Genomic DNA, 18,937 nt, shown 5'->3' on the forward strand with positions numbered 1-18,937 from the left:
TAAGAGCTCCCTGATGAAGGAGACAGCAGGGGGCAGAGGGAGGAATCAACTTGGGTATCTTCTCAACATAATTTGCTCCCTGCCTGCCTCAGCAAGGGCTGCACTAAAGCCAAGTGTGGCTGGGATTTGTCACTGAGAAGAGTTTAAGAGGGCAGGGTGGGTGCTTATGTAGGAAAAATGTTATCCTTGCTTATCCATGCTTTTTCATTCACACATATTCAATCAAGAGTTTGTTGAAGTTCTCCTGCGTTCCTGCCACTGTCGGTCCTTGGGATTCAAAGGGCAGTCCATTCTCAGGAAAGCATGCCAGGTTGACAGACGGGTAACAGAAAAGTACAAGTCACCTATTAAGTGCCAGGATAGAGAGAAGCTGGGGGAGCTTTGTCAAAATATGTTAAAATAATTTTTCTGTGTTTGCTTCTCCTGTTAGACCTTGAAGGCCAGGACTGTGTCTTTTGCAGTTTTGTATTCCTAGAGCCTAATCTTACATGCATCCTTGAATAAATATGTATTAAGTTCAGAGCTGGCACAAGGGTAAGGTAGTTTATAAATGGTGCATTTCAACTGTCTGTATTTTTGTGGAAATCTCAACCTGATAAATGGAGACACCTGATAAGTCCTTGATCTATTCTTAGAAGGTAAAAGAAGGAATTGTGACTCACTGATTTATGCTGAGAACTTTGGGTCAAAGTGGCTTCCATTTCTTCATGATGAAGAGTCTTACAGCCTAGAATTTTAGAAGGAGGTTTCACAAAGCTCAGAGAAAAGATATGGTACCTCCAAGGCCGGCAGGACTATAAAAAGGAGTATGGTTTCGTCCAGATGGGTGGGAAGCTCCAAGAAACAAAAGTTGTGATTGTAGATTCCAAATCACACTGATAAGCAGAAATGGGGCCCGCTTCTGAAGGAGGCAGCACAGCTGTTTAGGGCCATTGCAAAAGAAGCCAGATTAAAAAAAAAAAAAAATAACAGCTTTATTGATATATAATTCACATACCATAATTAGCCCATTGAAAATGCATAATTCACTGGTTTTTAGGATATTCACAGCTTTGTACAACCATCACCACAGCCAGTTTTAGAACATTCATATCACCTCAGAAAGAAGCCCATGCCCTTTAGCTCTTGCCCCCCCCACCCCCTTCTCGTCGCTTTGGACCTAAGCAAGCACTGATCTACTTGCTGTCTGTAGATGTTTCATACAAATGGAATCCTATAACATGTGGTCTTTTGTGTCTGGTTTCTTTCACCTAGCATGATGTTTTCAAGGTTCATTCATGTTGTAGCATGCGTCTGTACTTTAGTGCTGAGTAATATTCCATTGTATGGTTTTATACCATTTTTTTTTTATCCATCATTTGATGGACATTTGGGTAGTTTTTACTTTTTGTGTGTTAAGAATCATGCTGCTGTTCATGCGGTAAGTTTTTGTGTGCCCATGTTTTCATTTCTCTTGAAATTGCTGACTTCTGTAGTAACTCTGTGTTTAACCTGCCAGGCTGTTGTCCAAAGTAGCTGTACCCTTCTGCTTTCCCACCAGCAGTAGGTGAAAGTTCCAGTTTGTCCACATCCTTGCCAACACTTGTTGCTGTACCATACGGTGTTTTATTTCAGCAGTCCTTATGGGTGTGAAGTGGAATCTCATTGTGGAGTCAATTTGCATTTCCTTAATGACCAATGATGTTGATCATCATGTGTTTATTGGTCACTGTATTATCTTCTTTGGAGAAACGTCTGTTCAGATCCTCTGTCCATTCTAAAACTGAGTTATATGTCTTTTTACTGTTGAGACTTAGGAGTTGTTTGCATACCCTGAATCCATATCTTTGATCAGATATGATTTGAAATAATTTTTTCTTATTCTGTGGGTTGTGTTTCTACTTTGTTAGGAAGCCAGATTTGAAGTGGCATACAAAAGTGAAAGGGGCACATAGTAAGTACGCAGATAAAAGAATAGACCGAATGGTTACAGGTGTTTACAGGTTATATCTAGGATGACCTAGATATAGGTGGGGAAAAATCTGAAATTACCACGATGATTTCTACAGACTATTATAAGGATAGTGCATATCAAGTGCATCATAAAGATGAACTCACTGTGGCACAAAAACGGACACTCAGATCAATGGAACATAATAGAGAACCCAGAAATGGACGCACAAGTGTATGGCCAACTAATCTTTGACAAAGCAGGAAAGAATATTCAGTGGAATAAAGACACTCTTTTCAGCAAGTGGTGCTGGGAAAACTGGACAGCGACGTGCAGAAGAATGAACCCGGACCACTTTCTGACACCATACACAAAAATAAACTCAAAATGGATGAAAGACCTAAATATAAGACAGGAAGCCATCAAAATCCTCGAGGAGAAAGTAGGCAAAAGCCTCTTTGATCTTGCCCACAGCAACTTCTTACTCAACATGTCTCCAGAGGCAAGGGAAGCAAAAGCAACAATGAACTGCCGGGACCTCATCAAAATAAAAAGCTTCTGCATAGCGAAGAAAACAATCAGCAAAACTAAAAGACGACCGACAGGATGGGAGAAGATGTTTGCAAATGACATATCAGATAAAGGGTTAGTATCCAAAATCTATAAAGAACTTGTCAAACTCTACACCCAAAAACCAAATAATACAGTGAAGAAATGGGCAAAAGACATGAATAGACACTTCTCCAAGGAAGACATCCAGATGGCCAACCGACACATGAAAAAATGCTCAACATCACTCATCATCAGGGAAATACAAATCAAAGCCACAATGAGATACCACCTCACATCTGTCAGAATGGCTAACTGAACAACTCAGGCAACAACAGATGTTGGCGAGGATGCAGAGAAAGAGGATGTCTTTTGCGCTGTTGCTGGGAATGCAGACTGGTGCAGCCACTCTGGAAAACAGTATGGAGGTTCCTCAAAAATTAAATAGAACTACCCTGCAACCCAGCAGTTGCACTACTAGGTATTTATCCAAGGGATACAGGTGTGCTGTTTTGAAGGGACACATGCACCCCAATGTTTATAGCAGCACTATCAACAATAGCCAAAGTATGGAAAGAACCCAAATGTGCATCAGTGGATGAATGGATAAAGAAGATGTATATATATATGATGGAATATTACTTGGAAATCAAAAAGAAAAGAATGAAATCTTTCCATTTGCAACTATGTGGATGGAACTAGACGGTATTACGGTAGGCAAAATTAGTCAGAGAAAGACAAATATCGTATGACTTCACTCATATGAGGACTTTAAGACAGAACAGATGAACACAAGGGAAGGGAAGCAAAAATAATATAAAAACAGGGATGGGGACAAAACAGAAGAGCCTCATAAATATGGAGAACAAACTGAGGGTTGCTGGAGGGGTTGTGGGAGGAGGGATGGGCTGAATGGGTAAGGGGCATTAGGAATCTACCCCTAAAATCACTGTTGCACTATATGCTAACTTGTATGTATATTTAAAAAAAAAAAAAAAAGAATGTTTTAATCGTAAAAAAAAAAAAAGATGAGGCTCAGTAAATCATCAGAAAATGAATACCTCTGTGTAATCACACGGGGTGAGAACGAGAACACCACCAGCCCCCTGAAGCCTTCTCATGTATGTTTGCCATCACTAGCCTCCATCTTCCCCAGAGGTAACCACCCTCAACTTCTAACACTATAAATTGTTTTTAAAGATTTTTGAAATTTGTAGAAATGGGATCCTAAAGTGTGTTTTCATTTGTGCCTGGTTTCTGTTGTTTAACTTGTAAAATCTATCCATGTGTTGCTTCTAACTATAGTTCTTTTTAAGTACTTTGTAGTTTTTCATTGTATGAATATACAACTGTTTATATATTCTATTCTTAAATTTTTTTTAATGTTTATTGTTTATTTTTGAGAAGGGGAGAGCAAAAGAGCGAGCAGGGGAGAGGCAGAGAGGGAGACACAGAGTCTGAAGCAGGCTTCAGGCTCTGAGCTATCAGCACAGAGCCTGATACAGGGCTCGAACTCACGAACTGCAGGATCATGACCTGAGCCAGAGTTGGATGCTTAACAGGCACCCCTATATATTGTACTCTTGATGGATATTTGAGTTTCAGTTTCCTGTCTTTGTTCTGCCCTTTGAGGTGCAAATGGGCATGCATTTCTGTTGGATATATATCTAAGAGTGGACTTGATGTGACAAAGAGAGTATTTGTGTTCCACTTTAATAAACATAAGTTATATGCAAATTGGTTTTCAGTCTATAAAACAAGATGAGGAAGAAGAAAGAAGCTAGAGCGTTTAATCTTATTAAAGGAGGGAGTTAAGAGTCATTCACTCTTTCCTCTGCTGTTTTCTCTAGCAAAGAAAGTGGTTTTCAGACAGAGAATGGTGGAATACAAAAGATACAGTAAAGGGAGAGAGTTCTCATTCAGTTAAAGAAATGAGTTGTTTCCCAGCATACCGAAAACCCTGAAGTTATTTTCAAGGAACCCACTTGGAAACCTCAAGGTGAGAAGGTGAGAGAAACTCCTGAAACCAGTGTTTTTGTTTTCTAAAGAAAGGAACATGGATTAAGTTTCATGTGAATTTCTGGCAGAAATCGAGTCTAGGTTTAAACAGGTGATTTGATAACACTGGGAGACAGAGGTAGTGGTTATCTGGAGCCAGGATGGTTTCTGTCATTCCAAAAATATTTATTCTTCCAATTCCCAGAGGGTCCTGATAATCCTGGTGCCCGAAATACACAGGTGAATGTCAAGGTCCTGGTTTAGGATATTAGCTTGTAGCAAATTTTCATGGCGCATTTCCTTGCGTGCATCCTTTAAATGGCTCAATGTGGGGAAAACAGATTCTGGTAAGTAAGTAATTACAAAATGTATGCAGAGTGCCCATAAATCAGGTCATAAGGTGCTTTGTGACCCTGGGAAGGAGAGGGGAGAAGAGGAAGTCTTTGAAGAGGTGAGGTTACTTCTAAAATGGGAAGAGTGGATAAGGTGGGGAGGGCAGGTACCAGCTGGCGTGGGTGTAAGAGCATTTCTGCTATCCTGGGTAAAGTGATTAGGAGAAGCTTTCTACAAACGGGAAGATGTGGCCGGCTGACCACTGATTGGCCTCACAGTGAAAATCTTTGCGTGTCATGCTGAGGAGTTGGGACTTTTATCTTACAGGCTAGAGTAGCTCCGGAAAGATTTAAAATATCCCTGGAGCAGACAGAGCGGATTTGCACTTAAAAAGTTTGCTAATAATGTGGAAAATAAAAAGTACTAATCTGAACCTAGGGCAACAGGAAGCTCTTACAAGAGCGAAGGTAGGGAGTCCACAGGCGGGGAGGCCAAGAACAGGAACAGATTCTAGAGGGATTTAGGAGAGACTAAAATAAGTCATTCTGTGCTAATTTTGCATTCTTTTTAAAAATACATTTTAAGAAGGTTGGATAGATTATTAGTTAAGGGACTGCTGTCTTTTTATTTCAGCAGTGTCTAGTTTAACAAAATGCTGTTCTTATGAGTGAGATGGAAATATGAACTGGGTGTTTGGTGGGTTTGTAGCTTATTGAAGAAATATACTTTACAAATAGGTTTAAAAAAAAATGTTTAGTTTTTTGAGAGCGCCAATGGGGGAGGGGCAGAGAGAGGGGAAAGATGATCCAAAGGGGGCTCTGAAGGGGACAGCAGTGTGCCTGATGCCGGGCTCAGTCTCAAGCACCTTGAGATCATGACCTGGGCTGAAGTCTGACACTCAACCTGAGCCACCCAGGTGCCCCTAAAATAATAGTTTTAATGGATTTGTGTCAGCTGGGATGGAAACCTTTCCTGTTGTGCTGGACTCTTTATTTCTCTGGGTTATTCATTTTTGAGTGACAGAGAGAGATAGAGCGTGAGTGGGGGAGGAGCAGAGAGAGAGGGAGACACAGAATCCGAAGCAGGCTCCAGGCTCTGAACTGTCGGCACAGAGCCTGATGCCAGGCTCGAACTCACTGTGAGCGAGCTCATGAGCTGAAGTTGGATGCTTAACCAACTGAGCCACATAGGTGCCCCTCTGGGTTACAACTTTTATCTTTTTTTTTTTTTTAACACAGTTTTGTTTTTGTTTTTGTGTTTTTTACACACTAAGCCCTATGCCCAACATGGGGCTTGAACTTACAAAACTGAAATCAAGATTCGCGTGCTTTACTAAGTCAGCCAGGTGCCCCACAACTTTTCTCTTTTATCACAATGGTTTTATTGTTGGCAAATGTACATGGGAAGCAAAATTAGAAAGGTAAGGTAATGCAGTTGACAGAATCAAGGTTTTAAAATACATGTGTTCTGGGGTGCCTGGGTGGCTCAGTCACTTAAACATCTAACTCTTGGTTTTGGCCCAGGTCATGGTTTTGTGAGTTTGAGCCCCTGCGTCGAGCTCTGTGCTGACAGTGTGGAGCTTGCTTGGGATTCTCTCTCCCTCTCTCCCTGCCCCTTGCCCCCCAACTTGCACTGTCTCTCTCTCAAAATAAATAAATAAACTTAAAAAAATAAAAAAGGAAGATGCACATTCAAGGAGGTGAAATTGGAGGGGGCAGAAATTTTATTCTTTCATATTTGAAGCATAATATGTACAAGTACATAAATATACAGTATATATCTGTGGTATTAACATTTCATGGGGGAGTATGATTAAGGAAAATGTCTAAAATGTCTTCTTAGGGAGTGATAACAAAAAAAGGTTGAGAAACACTGCTTCAAAAGAATTCAAGGGTTGGGGTGCCTGGCTGGCTCAGTCGGTGGAGCATGCAACTCTTTGATCTTGGGGTTGTAAGTTCAAGCCCCACACTGGGTGTAGAGATTACTTAAAAATAAAAATAAATCTAAAAAAAAAAAAAAGGATTTAAAGGGTTGGAATGGTGTGCTAAAATCTGTGGTGGTAGTGGGTGGAGAGACACCTGAAAATGTCTACATTTAGGACCAAAGACCCTGTTATAAGATTGGAATATTTCTTTAAAAAAAAATTTTTTTTTTAACGTTTATTTATTTTTGAGACAGCGACACAGCATGAATGGGGGAGGGTCAGAGAGAGGGAGATCCAGAATCTGAAGCAGGCTCCAGGCTCCAAGCTGTCAGCACAGAGCCCGACGTGGGGCTTGAACTCACAGACTGTGAGATCATGACCTGAGCTGAAGTCAGATGCTTAACCGACTGAACCACCCAGGCACCCAAGATTGGAATATTTCTTGACTTATATGCTTATGTGGAGGAAGAAAAAAAATAGTGTTAAGTTTCTTTGTTAATTTTATTTGACCTTAAACTCAGTATGAGTCTGCAAGGTGGATTTTGGTAAGAAACAAGTTAATGCAGCCTTAGGCTTCATTTATAAAAATGGATGTTACAGAACTTAAGAGTGTTAGCATTGTATTGTACCTCAAACTGGCCAGAACCTGATCTGGAAATCTGAAAAGTGGGAGCGTCCAGTGGATGATCAGGAAGACGAGAGGTCCCAGAACCACATGGAGAAATGTGAACGAAGCCAGAACAGAACTGGCTTATTGTTCAGTGTACCACAACGACTGTAACAATTAATGGCTCGAATCCACAAACAATTGAACTGGGCAAGGCTGTATAATTAATAAATGAATGAAATCAGTATTTATTAAGTGCCTGCTATCGACGCTAGGCATTGTTCTAGGCACTGGGGACTCAGTACACGCTCAGCAAAATGGACAAAATACTTGTGCTCATGGAGCGTAGAGTTTAGTGCATGGAGACCGACAATAAGCAAGGCAAGTTTGTAAAGTATATCCAGTAGGTGAAATAGTATTCCGGTATTGACAAGTACTGAGGAGGAAAAGTAAAGGGTGGAGGAAGGATGTAAAATATTGGGGAGTGGTGGACATGTTTGTGAAGCCAGGCCAGAGAAAGCCTTATTGAGAACGTGATTGAAAACAAAACAAAACAAAACAGAACTTTATATTACAGTATAAAGAACATAAAGAGTGCAAAAAGCACAAGTATGCAGTGGGATGAGTTTTCTTGAAGGGAACACGTTTGTGTCATCAGCACTCAGATTAAGAATAGAATGTTACTAGCCCCTCAGAAGGCTCAGTCACCCCTTCCCAAAGTATTACCCCATTGATCGCTAATTCCAGAACTTGCTATTGGCCTGTTTGTGAGCTTTATATTAATGTAATCATGTGCAATATATTCTTTTGTTTCTGGCTTCTTTCATTCAACATGGTTTGTGAGATTCATCCGTGATCTTCCAGGTATTTGTAGTTCATTCATTTTTGTTGCTGTAGAGCTTTCCGTTGTATGATGATGATTCCTCGGCAAGTGAATAGTGCTCCCTTTTCTGTGTTTGTCTCTGGTGAAGACGTCTGTGGGGATGTAATTAGAAGTGGACTTGCTGGGTCGTGTGGTATGAGTCTGTTCATTTTAGTAGATACTGAGAAACAGCTTTTCAAAGTGGTTATCCACCGGCATGGTGCGGGAGCTCCACATTCTTGACAACACTTGGTATTTATTGCCTGCCATTTAACTAGCTGTTCTGGTGGGCGTTAGAGGTATTCCACTGTGGCTTTAATTTGCATTTCCCTGTAGATTTAGGGCAGGTGAGGACTTTTTCATATGTTTATTGGCCATTTTGATATCACTTTTTGGGGCGATGGAAATATTCTGTATCTTCATTGTGGTAGCGAGAGGTGGTTGGTTATGGATGCGTTCTGAGAGCAAGGCTGACATGATACGTTTATGATCTGGAAATGGGGTGGGGAAAAGAGCAGCCAGGAATGGCATTAGGTTCTATTTTTATTTTTTGCCTTAGCAACCTGAAGGAGGGGAGGTGGGACGTTGGAGATAGATAGAGAAGGTGCAGAAAATCTGGAGCAGTGGTACCAGACTTGCATGTTACAGACCTAATTTAAAAAATTTTTCAGCATTTTATGAAGAAAGGCCATTTGAATATGAAAAGAATAGAAAGGACATGGTCTCAAAATAAAGAGCAACCCTTTCAATTGCATAAATGTAGCTAGCTTTATGAAATACTCATAAACGATCCCCTCACCCCTTATCTCCCTGAGGACCTACACTTGTGGGCACTGGTTTGCAGACTAACTTTGGAACTCACTTATCTGTAGTATTACATACGTATTTTTTGTCTTCGATATTACTGATGAATGAGCATCATCTCTGTCCTTAAACTTGCAGTAGATTGAGGTTAGAGTCTAAATATGAGAAGCCATAAAAAAAACTTCAAAGCAGGCCATGTGTCATTTCTAGCCCAGAAATACTCCATTTCTTAAAAAAAGAGCCAGAGCAAGAGCCAGGTGCATCTCAAGGGCACATATGGTGCACGTGTAATCATAGTAAAGCTCTGAACTCCTCTTAGTAACTTCCTTGCCTTGAAGCTCTATGAAATTATTGTTTCTCAGATTTTGTTTTGAAGAAGCCAAGCTCGGAGTTTTCTTTAGCAAGTTCATTTGCCTCTTCCTTAGGGGAAAGTACCATTATTTTTGACTGTTGTCTATTTCCATTCTCCCCACCACCAGTGTGAAATTAGCTAAGTGTGCTTCAGAGCATTAGCTAAAAGCAGTTCGGGGCAGCTGGAGTCGCTCTGAGTGCCTGTGACCCAGAGCGTGGTGGGCGCTAACTTCAGCAGACCTGTCCGGAATCTCTGTTCATGCATACTTGTGCTGTCCTTTGAATCGAATACCCACTCTCAATTTGGCAGAGCTGAGTAGCCTTCTGAATGAGTATCATTGTCATTAATTGGCTTCAGAAGTGCGTAAGTGATCTTTTACATGAAAGTTTTGCCTTTGAGTATTACCTGAGAAATATTTTGTGCAGTTTGATAATATAGAGTAATTTGATTATTCAGAGATATCAAATGTCCTTCGCAAGATTCTCCTGCCATTTCAAAGAAAAGTATTACTAACCACTGATTACTTTTCTCATCTTTGTCAACTGATTTTATGGGACTTAATGTCTTTCTACCAAGAAGAGAGTTTCATTTTAATACATGCAATCACTTCTTGGTGTTTCCAGTCTGCTTTTGGTGTGAGATAAGAGGGTAATATTTTAGTTACCTGATGTGCCTGTGGTTTTAACATTTTGGTCTTGCCCCGAGGGATGGGTGAAGGTAAGTGAAAAGTTCATTGCTGCTTTGTGAATTAAGTTGTGCCTTGGCACAGAGTGCTGATCATTTTGGCGTTGCAACACGGTATTAGATCACCTTGTCTGCAGTTTGGGAATGTTTGGGAAAGTGCAGGCTTCTCCATAAACTTGAGCTGGTATAGAAAGTGATGTTTATTGTATCCTGTCCTCAAATATCTCGCCAAGTTACTGTCATCAGACTCTTTATTGATAGAAAATTAGTTAGGCAAAAATCATTTTCTTCTCCTTGCGTGGCAGAGGTGATGAAATTTATGAGAAAGTGCATATAAGGGAAGGTTGGAAGTGTTGATTATGGATTTGAGCCCTGGCTGGAAACAAAGAATGCTTGACTTACAGTGGAATGTTCAGTGTGTTACTTGTGTCTTTCAATCTCAGCTCTCGTATATGGAAATAATGAAAGGGATATGTGCTGTGTGAATTGGTCAGGGTTTTTGGTTACAGATACTGAGATCTATTCTACTGAGTGTAAGCAGAAGGGGATTTATGAGGGGTGATAGGTAGCTTAGCAAATCATCGGGAGGGCTGAAGAAAGGGCCCATAGGCTGAATTTCTGGGAATGGTGGTCAGTGCTGCACCGTGGAACTGGCCCTGTGAGGGGGCTGCTGCCCCTGCCTGAGTCAGGATGCTCCAAATCAGGAAGCCAGAGCCAGGATCCCTCCACGCTGCCAGCAGAGTGGCTGCTTCCCCCTTGCTTCTTTTCCCACGTGATGTGACTCTGTCCTGAAGGAGTCCCATGTGGTACGTGTGGTTGGCAGAACCTAATTCACAAGCCTTGCCAATACTGTAGGGCAAAGAAAGCTAGAAACCTAATCCTTCCATCCCAAATCACTGTATTTGCTTTCTTTTTAATTCTGCGTTGGGAAGGTAAGCTTTCCACAGAAGGGAGCTGGTAAACAGTGGTGAGAGCAAGTACAGATTTGGGGCCTCTGAATACGATGCTTATCACAGCACCCATTTGTAATAGTATAGTAGTAAGAATACTAATAGATTACAAGTAACCTTGAAGGAAGCCTACCATTTAAAAGCATGCTTTTTAAGATTGGGGGTGGTTGTGCGTGAGGAATATTTAAAATCCCAGCAGGTGCATGCTTGTGTTAGTTTAGGATTTCCGTATTAGTTTAATAAGAGTATGTTGATAATAAAGCCAAGACAAAAATAACTTTTTTTTGCAAGTTCTTTTGTCCTTAGTCAGCTAGTCCAGACTCGTTCTTGTGAATCTTTTGATCCGAGAGGGAGAGTTAAGACTCTGTGCGTGGGTCAGTATAAATTCATTACTTTCTCAGAAGAACAAAGTATATGGATCTGTGATGGTAGGTTAGCATTATTATAATTTTTTGGGTGTGGTTATTTACCTACCTTTTTTTCTGAAATGGATCTAGCCCTGGAAGGGATTTGGAAATCATGTGGTCCGGTGCTCAGATTTCATAGTCGAGGAAATCGAAGGCCAGGGAGTAAAGAGATTTGCTCAGGGTTCGACAGCTGGTGGGTGGAGGAGGCCTCCTGATTCCACAGCCTACCTGGTCTTTCCCCAGTAACCTCTCTGGGGAAGCACTGGTTTCTCCCCATTGGGATGAAGCTCCAGTGCCTCCTGGGCTCTTGTGCTGAGATTTAAGTCCTGGTGTCGTAGTTTGGATGGCTCAGTGGGTTGTTGGTTGGATAATACTGCGTGCTATTCTTCTATGTGTCAAGTAATACTTGGAAATTTATTCCTGAGTTTTAAGGAAAATGGATCACAGAAGTAAGAATTTTGTTCAAACTAACACAGAGGGGGGTGGTGGGGAGAAAACCCCTTCAATGACCATGCCTAATTGAAGATGTAAGTTTCACTTGGTGTAAACTGATGTGCAAAAATGAAGGGGGTTTCCCCCCAGCTCTCTTCTGTTTACACTTCTGGGCTGTTCATAAATTTGCTCCTATGCCGTTCTTTTGAGGAGGCGTTGCTGGTACACGCACAGTCAGTACAAGGTAAAAATTACTAGGAAACTTTAGTTTGACTCACTTCTCAGCTCCTTCAGGTCTGTGCTCAGGTGCTGCCTCTGTTGTGAGCCACTTAAGATTGCAGTTTACCCTCCCTTCATTCACTCCTGAATCCCCTTATTTTGCCGCCCTGGACTCCTTTTCCATAGCACATGGTCCCTCTCACGATACAGATGTATCTCCCATGTCATTTGTGTTTATGTTATGTTTACTGCTGATGAGTACATGATGTATCTTACGTCTGTATTACGTCCAAGTATTCTGTGGGTTGTGTCTCCATTAGATTACAAGCTCCATGAAGGCAGACTTTTGTCAGTTCGTGTATTCCCACCAGAAGAGTAAGTGGTGCCTGCCCGTAAGAGGTAGTCAGCATACAAATGCATGAACTTGGCAGAAGCAACTACTCTTTAGGGTTTCTACTAGTAAAATGCCAGGTTCATGGTCCTCATGTTTATGTTTTTTTTCATGCACTCACCGGGGATGGCAAAATCACCAACTGGTACGTGAAGAAAATAAATTATCTTAAGAGTATGAGTTGTGTTGTAAACAAGTTTTCTGGAACTTCTTGCTTATTTGGCAATAAGCAAGAAACTCAGTTTCAGATGAAAAAAAAAATCATTACATTTGCAGATATTAGTGGAATATGGAACATATTCTTTAGACTTTAAAATGTAGATTACTAACTGGTCAAAATGTACACAGAAATTCTCAGATACAGATTTGGGTGGTAGCTGGTTTTAAACCTAATTGATAGAAAAGCTTTTCATTTTCAGCATTGGTGGCACATAAGCCAGGTTTCAGACTATCAAGGTCCTGAGGCGGCAGGGGTGGGAAGAGGAAGGAGTCAAGGTCTGGGAAGAGTTGAAAAAACACTTAGTAGTCATCCAGATGTGAAAGTACATTTCCACACCTGTTCCTAGAAGTTGAAACACAAGACAGGGAGATACATTGAATGCAGATGAAGTCCATCGTCTTCTAAAATTTTCAAAATTTTCGCTTACCTAACCTGGTGGTAGCTTCCTGCTAAGTTCTGGGGCATAATGTAACTTTTAAATGTTCATTTTTATTGTTTAAAGATATATTTGACTTTTAGAATTCAAGGGAAATAAAGATGATCCTTAATGTCTTAAGAAGATGTTAAGAAACCTAGGAAATATCTTGGAAATAGACTATACTGGCTTTTTATGTCCCCTTGAGCCCAAAGGGTAAATGACTTGCCCGACATCACACGATGAGCTCATGGTAGAATTGGTACTCATTTTTGTCACAGGTTTTAACTGAAGTGTCCTTAAGAAGAGAGGAGTGTACAGGCCTTGGAGATAGATAACCTAGGGGCAGTTATGAATTTGTTCATAGATTTATGTTTTATCTTAAAGGTTTCAAAAATTCATGCAGATATTTCATCCTATACAAATTGCATTCTTCTCTTTTGATGTGTCTAAGCATGCACATTTTGTGCTTGAGGAATTGTCATCTGGAATTGGAGGAAATGAACAGAATCAAAGATCACCTTACATTATTGTGTTAGAAGTGTTTAAAAAATCAGAATCTTAAAAGAAGACTACAGTGGAGCAATAAATTTATTTGATCTGCTCTGAAGTTAAAAATACATTATAATAGAGGAAATTAATTATAGTGCAGTGAAAATATACCTTGTTTTCACCTCAACTTGGGAAGAATGGATTGCTATTTTTGTTAATTCAGCATTCTGTAAGTGAAGTAAGGCATCTTGCTTTGTATTTTTTTTTTTTTTTTTTTTTTTTTTTGCTAGAGGTACAGGTTTGGAAGTGATCAGTATTTTTTTAAAAAGAGGCTTTTAGGGGCACCTGGGTGGCTCGGTCGGTTAAGGGCCCGACTTCGGCTTGGGTCATGATCTCGCAGTCCGTGAGTTCGAGCCCCGCATTGGGCTTTGTACTGACAGCTCAGAGCCTGGAGCCTGTTTCGGATTCTGTGTCTCCCTCTCTTTCTGACCCTCCCCCATTCATGCTCTGTCTCTCTCTGTCTCAAAAATAAAAATAAACGTTAAAAAAATTAAAAAAAAATAAATAAAAAGAGGCTTTTGTATATAATTTTGTACATATGGTTTCCCTGAAGATTAGATCATGTTTGTGTGGAGAAAGACAGCCAGCTCCTCCCTACCCCTTCCCCAAGCAGGGAATTAATTACTCTAAAGGTTTTGCTTCTTAATCTTTTGTGTTAATCTTTTTTTTTTTTTTTTTGCAACACATGGTTAAATGAGATTTTTATCCTGCAGACTGATTTGTAGCTTGATTTTAATAGGCTCCAAAATATCGTTTCCACAGTTGATGAAAGGGCAGGGTGTGATAGGAAGAGCCCCAGGCTGGCAGTCAGGAGAATTTGACTTAATCTTATCTGTAGGATGAGGGTTTTACAGTGGTAATGGGGTACTGCAGTCTCTTCCAGCTCCAGGAGCTTATGATACGTATTTGTTCATAATCTGCTTAGTACCTCCATACCCGTATTTCCTAAAACGTAAAAATTTACAGGTGGTGTGTGTGTTTCAAGTTTCACGGTCTCCCCAGGAAGCAGTTCCCTCAGGGTGAATACTTTGGGGGCCTGTTCCCCCTCGCTTCAGTCTGGCTGGTGGGTTCTCCTATGTGACTGCAGGGGAGTCACTCCGCGAGAACTTGTCGAGCAGTCACCGGTGACTCATGAAAGACCCTTCCTTCTGCTGCTAAGCAGCATAAGTTCCATTAGCCTCTTAGCATTTTTGAGACAACCCCCGAGGGTGAGGAATTTTCAGATGGGGCCTGGAATCTTTAGGAGCTGGACAGTTGCCGCCCTTGAGCAGTTTGTCACTTGGAGTCCTTGTATTGACGTTGGAAGTAGCCATCTACATTTTTGTGGTCTTATTACATTTGCAGATTTTCCACTGGTCAGAGGTGTAAATGTGAGGAGGCCTTTGGCAGAAAGGCCCCCATGATTGTTTCACCACGCTAGTGTCACGTACCCGTGGTCTCTTTCTCCTTGAAGTTGTCCCGTGGCTTGTGTGTTTTCAGTTGTGTGTATCACACTGGCTAGTTTACTAGCTCTAGGTGGATACGCAGAAATACCCTGCAGAATTAACTGGATTCACGTCCCAGTCTGGCAGAGTTGTATGTTGAGAAGCCCAAATACAGAATGTGTTGGCAGGCACATCCTGGCACATGGTGAGTGATTTGTGGGTGGGAAGCAGTGCAGCTCTGTGGTTAAGACAACCGGGCCGGAAGCCCCTGCTCCACGATCGCGCTTGATTGTAGTTTAGTGCCCAACACAGACTCGTTTGTCTTTTTTTTAGAAATCGTAGCTCCAAAGTCAGAGACAGCCATAAAGCCCCTGGATTATTTTGTGATGTAGCTCTCATTCTTTTTCACGTCTTCTGGATTTGAAGTTTTGAAGATTTGAAGTTTTGAAGATTTGAAGTTTTGTGCTCAAGTACAGTCTGGATGGAGTAAGGTGCCCGTGAAAGTCTTCTTTTGAGGCTGAAGAAAGCCTTTATTTCTCTTTCATTTCCCCAAGGTATGACAGTATTAGAGCAGATGGAAGGCTGGAGTTTGAGCTTAAGTTGTGTGAAAACTTTATCAGCCAATTGGCTGACTCTTAATGATGAGACAGGAAGAACCACCCACGTTTTCCATTTTGGATTTGAGTCACAGAAAACAGGTTTCCTGCAGAAACCATTTGGCTTCAACAAGTGTACGGAAATCTCATCTCTGATCAGATTGATGTTTTTATCTTCATTGTGCATGTATTTCCAATTAATTATTTTCCCCTTTTTAATCCATAGGTTCAGTTTCAAATGTGAATGACAGTAAACTAATATCCAAGATTCCTGTATAAGAAGTCGATCAAAAGGACTGTACTTTCAGGTAAGGAGCTAATTTTACTTTATCTTTAATAATACACAGCTGCTTTGGCAGGAGTCTGGCATGTCCCCTATCCCCTTTCACATGAATAGAAGTATAGGTGAATTTTTTAAAAGGCAGCAAATTGATTACCCTAGACAGGTTTCCACCTGTTTGGGATTATAAGAGGTGTCAGCCGAGTTGGCCACTTAAAACCATTAGAGAAGCAATCAATATGTGATGGCAGTTAACACACATATACACTCATAATGGCCTAAAGTTGTATTCGAGTTTTTTTTTTTTTTTTTCTAGATGGAGGAAGGAAATCATCCTTTCTTCTAATACCTACCCTTTCCTTCCCATAATTGATCGATTACTCTGTCATCTATTTTCCATGTATTTGAAGTTTAAACACATAGATGATTTTCAGATTAATTTCTCTACCTCTGTGGCATCCCAAAGTACAAGAATAGCTCTGGGCATAAGAGATCATAGGAAAAGCCCTGTACTTGAAGTAATTTGGAATTTACAGGGCTAGTATTTAGAAATGAATTTTCCCCTGGAGGAAAGGGAACTGTGCAGACCGGACACAAACAGCTCCCCCCAGTCAAAAAAACATTTGCATAGAAAACATTGTGCTGAGTTGGGATTGTCATAGTTTTATGGATACAAATAAAAGCATATTTCATAGAAGTCATATATTGGCTTTTTAATCAATTACCTAGTTTTTCTAATTGATTTTGAGGCATTGAGTCCTCCTCCCACCCCCATATTAGCCTTTGCACCTCATTACGATGGTTATTTTTCAAGTTTAAAATATGTAAAATTCAATTTTAAATTAATAGCATCCTTTGAAGAAGGACTGTGGCAACTGGGTGAGTAATCAAAAAATTACTGCTGAGTAAAGCATTGTAGGATGGCTCTTGTAGCAGGCTCTGTCTCCTGACTGTGTTACCAGTGAACAGAAATTAGTTTGCAAAACATGAGCACACCAGCAAAGAGAGCTCAGTAGAGACATACTGGCTTGGGATTTATAACAAGCTGCAGATGGTGTATGGACATAATTTCTTTCCAGTTCATCCTGGGATCAGCTTAGTCAGACCTCTGTAGTAACTTTTTTTTTTTTTTTTTTTTAACGTTTATTTATTTTTTGAGACAGAGAGAGACAGAGCATGAACGGGGGAGGGTCAGAGAGAGAGGGAGACACAGAATCTGAAACAGGCTCCAGGCTCTGAGCTGTCAACACAGAGCCCGAAGTGGGGCTCGAACTCATGGACTGCGAGATCATGACCTGAGCCGAAGTTGGATGCTCAACCAACTGAGCCACCCAGGCGCCCCTGACCTCTGTAGTAACTCTTAACTCACCTCCCTGCACGGCTCTTTGCAAGGGTGAGATCCCCTTACTCTCTGCTGAGAACTCTCCTGGGCCTCTCCCACTGCCTGTCACAGCAATTCTCAAACTTTTGGGTCTCAGAAACCCTAGCATTAAAATTGTTGAAGCCCCAAGAGAGCTTTAGTGTTGATGTTGATTATATCCATTACTACTTACTGTATTGAAATGGAGAAAAATTTAGAGCATTAGAATATATAAGCTTGCATTCCCTTAGCTGCAGAGTGATGACATCATTGCCCCTTAGCTGCAGAGTGATGACATCATTAGTCCTGCAGTTTCTGGCAAACACTGTACATTTAGGAGAGAAAGAAAAAAAGGCAAATTGTATACTATTATATTTAAAAGTTAGATTTATTGAGGCATAACTTATATACAGTGAAATTCACCTTTTTAAGTGTTCAGTTCTTCTCTGGGTTTTGACAAATGCATTGTGGTTGTAGAAGATAAAGAACATTTCCATCACTCTAGAATGTTCCCCTGCCTTAGCCTTATACCCTCTGACCTTTTTCTGTCCTGTAGTTGTGCTTTGTCCCAAATGTCATGTAAATGGAATCGCAGAGTCGTAGCCTTTTGAGGCTGGCTTCTTTCATTTAACATAACACATTTGAGATTCATCCATGCTGTTGTGTATATCACTGATTCTTTTTTTTTTTTTTTTCTTTAATTGCTGAGTCTTATTCCAATGTATGAAAATACTTCTGTTTGCCCATTTACCAGTTGGAGAACATTTGGGCTGTTCCTAGGTTTTGGTGGTGATGTGTCCTAACGTTAATATTAAAACAGTTTTAACCTTAACCTTTAACCCTGCGAGGGTCTCAAGAATCCCCAGGAGCTGGAGACCTCTCTGAGGACCTCTGGCCATGTTGCCTGCGTGTGATGTGCCCTCTGTCTAGAACGCCAGGACGTAGCTCGAGGGTCTCCTCTGTGCAGGCCTTTCTAAGCCCTCTTTCTACCGTCACTCCTGGGCCCCATGTCTGGTCTGCTCACCACCATCTTTGAACTCTGCTGTGCCTGCTCCCAGGGCTCGGCAGTTACTTGAGGATGTGGCAGCTTCCTCACCTCTGAGGGCGATGCCTCCACTCTCGGTCCCAGCACATGCCTGGTACATGTTTGAATGAATAAATAATACTTCCTTTACATATGTGAGGCATTTTATTACTTATAAGAGATTTTCTCATAAAACATTCATCCCTCATTTTTAGCTCTGCAAAGTATATATAGCAAAGTGATTTTTTAAATATCTTTTATTTTTATTTTCATCAGATAAGGATATCTGTGGTCTTTACCAAGCTGTAATTTAGAATAACCCGGGAAGCTTTTAATAAACAGATTAAATGCTAATCTCTGGAGATCAGGCTTGAGTTAGTACTATTATTTAAAAAAACATCACTGTTGAACCTGATGTGCAGCCCACAGAGAACCATTGTCCTAGAACTTGGTTTACTGTGAAGTCTTAGCGATGACGTCGTTCAGACTGGAACCCTGATCCTTGACTCCTACTGGAATGCCTTTTCCTCCACACTCCGGACTCTCCCGTGACTCTCCCGTGAATAGAAGCACTATAGAGATTTAGAGAGCCTTGTTGTAAGATGACTGTGTTTTCAATTTGTG

The 18,937-nt window shown here is 40.9% G+C and overlaps 1 protein-coding gene across 11 annotated transcripts in view; it reads left to right on the forward strand.

Moving 5' to 3' along the window:
* Positions 1 to 18,937, forward strand: part of SIPA1L1 (signal induced proliferation associated 1 like 1) — a 362,796-nt gene that overhangs the window by 20,628 nt on the left and 323,231 nt on the right. For all 11 annotated transcript variants that reach the window (XM_053889553.1, XM_053889555.1, XM_053889552.1 and 8 more), the window contains one exon: positions 15,876 to 15,957. The gene's annotated coding sequence lies outside the window, so the exon portion shown is untranslated. The remainder of the gene's footprint in view (positions 1 to 15,875; positions 15,958 to 18,937) is intronic.

Source organism: Panthera pardus, unplaced genomic scaffold, assembly GCF_024362965.1.
Source record: "Panthera pardus isolate Hobbes unplaced genomic scaffold, ASM2436296v1 HiC_scaffold_24, whole genome shotgun sequence".
NCBI lineage: Eukaryota > Metazoa > Chordata > Mammalia > Carnivora > Felidae > Panthera > Panthera pardus.